Source organism: Lissotriton vulgaris, chromosome 10 (assembly GCF_964263255.1).
Source record: "Lissotriton vulgaris chromosome 10, aLisVul1.2, whole genome shotgun sequence".
Taxonomy (NCBI): Eukaryota; Metazoa; Chordata; class Amphibia; order Caudata; family Salamandridae; genus Lissotriton; species Lissotriton vulgaris.
The window spans coordinates 1,108,858,849-1,108,865,415 of NC_141698.1; the positions used below are offsets into that span (position 1 = coordinate 1,108,858,849).

The window sequence follows — 6,567 nt, forward strand, 5'->3', positions numbered from 1 at the left end:
TTGTTGGTGAGTCGGGCAGCGGTATTCTGCACCACCTGGAGTTTATTAACTTTCGTTGGCCGAAAACAGCAGAGCATTGCAGTAATCAAGTCTACTCGATATCAGGGCCTGTATTAGGGTTTTTTTAGTGGAGGAAGGTAAGATTGGAAAAATCCTCCACAGGAGGCCCAGAATATAGTAGCAGGAACCTGCAATGGTATTGCCATGTGTGTTATGTGTGAGTCCATGATAAAATCCTGACAACCAAGTTCTTCACCACTTCTTTGGGAGTGGGGCACTTCCCAGCTCTTCCGGCCACCAAGTAGGTGACCAGTGAGTGGTAGCTCCTCCAAACAACATGATCTCTGATTTGCCCCCGTTAAGTTGTAGATAGTTGTTACGCATCCATGCAGCGATAGATTTAATGCCCTCGGAGAACAGCAGATCGATGTTGGGTGTGTTTTTTTCAAATGTTAGAAGGAGCTGGGTTTCGTCAGCGTATGAGATTGGAGTGAATCCCAAAGATCTCATGAGTCTGGCCAGCGGGGTGACATATATATATTGAAACGGTTGGGCTTAGGCAGGATCCCTGCAGGACTCCCTTGCTCACTTTGGTCGTGGCAGATGTAAAGGATCCCATGGTAACTGTTTGTGTTCTATCTGTAAGAAAGTTAGTAATCCAACTCAACGCTTGCCCCTGAATACCTAGGTCTTGGAGCCTTTCCAGAAGGATGTGATGTGAAATGTTATCAAATGCTGCTGACAGGTCAAGTAGCACCAAAACTGCCGCTTGTCCCTTGTCAGCAGCCATACGTATATTATCAGTGACCTCAATAAGGGCGGACACTGTGCTATGTTTAGCCCGAAATCCTGATTGGGAGATATCTAGTAATTGATAAGTTTCCAAATAATTGGACAGGTGTCTATTAATGTGTTTCTTGATGAGTTTTGACTGTAGTGGTAGAAGGGATATGGGTCAATAGTTATTGATTTCGGTGGTCGGGACCTTGAGATCTTTCCATATGGGTCTGATTTGTGCATCCTTCCATGCCGAAGGTGGCCTTCCCTAAGGGAGCAATTTAGGATAGAGCAGATCGAGGGAGCTAGTTGTTCCGCAAATTTGGCAGAAATCCTGGCAGGGATGATGTTTGTGGGTGAGCCAGATTTCATAGATTCTATAAGGCAAGTAACTTCCTTCGTGTGGAGCTGGGGGAAGGTGTGAAGTTGGGCAGATGTGGCATAAGTTTCCGGAGGACAGGCCGTGGGGGAAAGGGTAGAGGTGTTAGCCGCAATAATTTTCTGATAATGGAATCAACTTTAAGAATGAAATGTTCCGCCACATCGTTGCATATAGACTGTGAGGGGGATTCCGCAGTATCACATGGCGATGAGCTACAGAAGGCTTTGACGATTTTAAATAATTCCCTGGAATTGGATCCAGGCTTCTCCAATTTTTGAGTAATGTGCATTTTGCGTGCCATTTTAATGTTATTGTGGTACACTGCTAAGGCGCATTGTATTTAATTCTGTCTTGTTCGAAATGAGTGAATCTCCAGGTACGCTCCAGTTTTTTGCATCCACTCTTTTCGGTACGTAGGGCCAGGGAGTACCATTCAGTAGTATCAGTAGAGCTTTTGGGGGGATGGGTAGCTGGTTTTAAGGGTGCCACTTTATCCAGAACGCTGGAAATAATGTTGTTAAAGTGCTGCAATTGTTGTTTGACATTGAGATTGTGGGTGTCAGTGTCCCATGTCAGGAAAGGAGATACAAGGTGTTGAGCTTCGATTTTATGCCAAGGTCTATACCATCTATCAGTAAGGGGTATGGGAGAAGGTAAGGTGAAGGGGCTTGTCAGACGGAAGTTAGCGACAGAGTGATCTGATCAAGTGAGCGGGTGTGCCCCGCTAGGTGAGTGGGATCATTGTTGAGCTTGAGAAGCCCATGGGAGGCCAAATTCTCTAGGCAAGTTCTAGCGTCTAGGTTGTTTAGGTCCTCACTGTAAATATTAAAATCTCCTAGCAGTAAGAAATTGCGGGGGCAACAATATGGGGGGAGATAAATTCTAAAAGGAGACTATTAAAGTCTTTTATTGGGCCTGGGGGGCCTATAAACCAATGCTCCTTTCCAACACTGTTGGGGGTGTAGCTCCACCTTAAAGATAAGGCATTTGAATAGTTCCTAACAGAACTGGTCTAGAGTGGTAACTGGTATCTGTTCTTTGTGAATTATGGCTATGCCACCGCCCACTCGTTCAGGCCTATCAAGTCTTTGAATGCGAAAGCTAGGTGGAAGAGCTAGAGCGATTGCAGGAACCGCAGAGGGTTTAATCCACGTTTCAGTGAAAAATCCCAAATCTGGGTTAGTGTCCTTTAAGAGATCCCAAATGGCAGTGGCATGTCGGGGGAGAGTTCTAACGTTCGCTAGGAGGCCTTTCCATGTGGTGATTGCCAGGGGGCTTGTGTAGGGCCGTGCCTCGGGAATAGAAGGTAGTTTAATATCAATAGAGTTAGCTGTGGTTTTACTGTTCTGGAAAGGACTAGGCTGGTACTTACATTTTTTGCATGAAAAAGGCCCTTCAGGCCATTTTCCCAGGGGGCATATGTGGGAGGTTGGTCTAAGCTTTAGCAGGAATTCTCTTGTGTAGGGGAGCTCAGGTAAAGTTTTAGAGGAGATATCTGGGGTATCAGGCTTAAAATGACCAGGGATCCTGGCAACGGACAGGCGCAGACGGGCTTGCCTTTGGCGCGCGCCCCCACTGCGCGCGTCCGCTGCGCGTCGTGTCAGGCCCCAGTTTAAATGGTGAAATCTGCTCGGCCAGCTAAAGCGCCAACCTCGTTTTCGGTGAAACTGGAAGTGTGTTCTGTGCCTGGAACTGCCCCTGATCGCAATCCGTCAGATCTACCTCTCTCCATGCAACGAGCAAGCCCGTGTTGTACCAGAGAGGAGATCTTGGAAGGCGGCGTGGGGTAAGTGTCCTGAATAATTTTTAGTTCAAAGCAAAAGTGTCAGAAGTATGCCTTCCAGATTAGTAATGGCAAGTGAGATTTAAAAAGTTAAAAAATAAGAACAGGCCAAAGAGCTTAAATTTTTATCTGTACCTGACAATCGGCGTGTCCGCTGCCCCCTGCCAAGCTCCAGTTTAAATAGGCAAGTCTGCTCGGCCAGATAGGGCGCCGCCGCCAACCTCGTTTCCGGTCTAAACCTTCTCTTGGTCATAGGAGTACCCAAATGATCATTAGGAGCAGTCTTTACCAGATTCATGTGAATGTTGGCAGGTGGTATCAACTTATCTACTCTTAACACAGTATCATTCTTCTGTGGTTAACTCATCAGCTATTTTAGAGAATTGTTGTAATCCGGCAGGGCTATTTATCTCCTGTGGCAAACCTTTACTCACAAGATTTTTTACTTTAAGCAGAAGTTCATCCTACTCACATGCTTTCTTCCATCCCTCTTCAGAGTACACACAAGTATTAGGAATGTCACTACCACCATAAAGCACATGTCCACATCCTTCTCCCCATACAGGGGTTCAAGGTCATTTATGGGTAGCCTGGAAGGAAAATCAACCCTACTATTACCACTTCCTGGTTTGTGTTTAACATAAATGTAACACAAGAATTTTGTGATGAGTCTAGCAATGTGTGCCGTAGAATTCTTTACATTGTACCCATTAAGAATTGTGAGGAAACAAAGTGTATTATTATATGGTGTGGGGGTGTGTCCTCACCATGTAACTCACTTATCAACCACTTTAGGAAACTTATGTTTCTTTAGTCAAACCCTACGCTCAACCCTGGGTTTCTGTGGCTCTGAGCAGCAAAGCTTGCACCAAGTAACAAGCTGAAAAGCATTTTTACAGCACCAGAACAATTGAAGAAATCAACAACACACTAAAGAAATCTAACACCTAGCTCGACCCTGCAGAAGGAGAGAATCGGAGGAGAAGACAGGTTGAAGTCACTCAGTGAAGGAAGCAAGCAATGATATTTTAGCGTCCCCAACCTTGGGAAGTCGCCCAAGCATGTGCCAATCACAACAGGCTTTGTAAGCCTCCCAGAAATGGAGGAGTACCTAGAGGTTGAAGGGTTTGCGCCCCCGTCTCCCTACTCCAACCAGTCCTACCTCAGCCTGCCTATCCAAAGCGATGCCAATAACTGCATAGTTTCGGATGATACAGGTCAGGCGGTATCCTCATCAAGTGTCATCTCAGAGAGCCATAAGCGCAGCTCCCACCGTAAAAAGTATGACTTGGTACTCCTGGGCTGTGCCTCCATCTTGGCATCTGTCGGCCTTGAGAGTGATATCCTGGATCTGGGGCAGCAGCGAGTGCTGCAGGAAGAGCACCGCGCCAAAGATGAGAAGAAGAAGCGAGGCTGTCTTTTTCAGCATACAGGACGCTTTCGTCGTAGCACAAGTCCCTCAAGCCACATTGTATCCAAGAAAGATGAGTCTGCTCTCTCTTCCCAAGAGCTCTCAACATCAGTCACCCTCCTGTCCCTGTCTTCCATTTCTGACTGTACCTCAACTAAGTCGCTGATCCGTTCTGACAGTGATGATGTGAATGTGTACGAGATGCCAGTCGCTGTGGAGCCCAGCCCGGAAGCACTGAAGGGGCAGAATGCCAACCTTATTGTGGACCTTAAAATGGAGGGCTTCAAAAAACAAAACAGTCATTGACTCCTACCCATGTGACGGCTGCCATGGCAACTGTATCTCGAGGGCACTGGCCCACTCCATCTGATGGAGCCATCCAACAGATAATGCAGACTGTTAGGAGTACGCCGTCAGATGGCAGCATGCCGCTTCCCAAGGACACAGGTTGGAATCAGACTGGAGTGCCCCGTTTACCAGAACCCCACTCTGTGTTCCTTCCGCCTTTCCGACGTAATGTTCCTGAAAAGGAGTCCATGGTCGAGAGGCCGAAGACACTAGAGTTTGCGCCTCGGCCAAGGCCTTCTGCCAATAAGCTCAAGCTAGATCGCTGGAAGTTTTCGTCATTTGGCAAAACGCAGAGCACTTCCCTTAGCAGCAGCTGTGAGACACCATCAAGCAGTACCAATGAGGATAAGTTGGGCGTGCCTCCCCTCCACAAAACCAATTAAGTTGTGTTGCAGACATGGAGGGCCAGAGTCAGGACTGCACAGTTGCACTATGTGGACCAGGTCAGCCACCAGTGCAAGACCATTCCTATGACGTTGATACTGATGTTTCTTACTGACCCTAGACTTGAGGGCATTCTTGGCCAGTTGAGCATAAGAAGAAGAACAGATGCTGCAGTTTCCACTTAGAATGCAGTGTTTTGTGTTCCCACTTGGTATATTTGAGAATGTATTCTCATATTCTAAGGTATTACTCTCTGGAGTGCTCTTGGATGGTCTCCTCAGGACCGGTTTCCATGTGGAAGCATAAAGGGTCAACCACTATCGTGTTGTCTTACGAATCCAGGGGCATATTACCAACAACTAGCGATATTTATCGCTAAGTAGGCTTAGCGGCTATTTTTTTATCGCCATGCATCGCCAGATATTATCGCTGAGATAACGTGCTATTAGCAACGTTTATCTCAAAAGCGATAATATTTCCGGCGAAAGCCACGAAATGCGTGAATATCGCTGAGAATACAGCGATATTCACGCATTATCGCTAACAGGGTCTTAGCCATTATATCCACCTCCCATTGGATATGCAGGCTATGAACTGGTCTGAGCAGGTGTTAGTTTTTGGAGATATTTGCGCTTAGCGCGAATATTTCCATCGCTACGCCTGTGTTGGTAATAGGTGATAGCGTTGTTATCGACTGCTTTCACTCGCTAACAGGTTGGGTATGCCCACTTTGCATGTCATTAGCGATAAATATCACTGACATGCAAAGCGGGCCCCAAACCGCTCTCTATCGCCTACAAGCTGGCGCTAACTAATTGTTAGCGACAGCTTGCTAATAGAGCAATAGAATTATTGCCGCTTAGCGGCCAAAAACGGCTGCTAAAGCAGCGATAATTGCCTATCGCCCCCCTTTATAATATGCCCCCGAGCTTCGTAGTGTTGACATCTGAGTGAGAAAGAGTTGAGGGCACTGATATACAGGTGCATGAGAATCCATATGTCAAACCAGGGCTACCAATAAGCTGTGAAACAAATATATGTCTACCATAGGGGTATCCGGAATAACTCTTGGAGCACTATCGTTTTAGCACCAGGAGTAAAATAAAGACACACGTCAAAGCTTATCCCAGAAACTGGAATCTCTCTATGTAGCACTTTTCTCTCACAAACAGGGATCACTAAGCAATCTTGATGCAGGAATATCAGCTGCACTTTGTGGAGCACAGCTAACGTAAAACTGGAACAACCGGAATCCCTGGAGATTTTATTGAACCCCAGCACAGGCGCAGTCTTAATCTACAGACAGCTAGGAAACACATTTAAGGTGACTTATTGTTGAACATATCTTTATTCTTCTTGTTCCTGCATTTATTCGACTGATCCTTCGTGAATCACCAGTTATGTTCGGATTCTGTTTGCAAGGCTACAACAGCGGAGGGTGAGTGCTAAACCTCAGTGTCACAAGTGTACTTGCGGTACAAA

At 46.4% G+C, this 6,567-nt stretch overlaps 1 pseudogene; it reads left to right on the plus strand.

Moving 5' to 3' along the window:
• The first annotated feature begins 2,775 nt into the window (after positions 1-2,775).
• On the plus strand, positions 2,776-5,084 carry LOC147689407 (mitogen-activated protein kinase kinase kinase 10 pseudogene; annotated as a pseudogene).
• Positions 5,085-6,567: the final 1,483 nt, after the last annotated feature.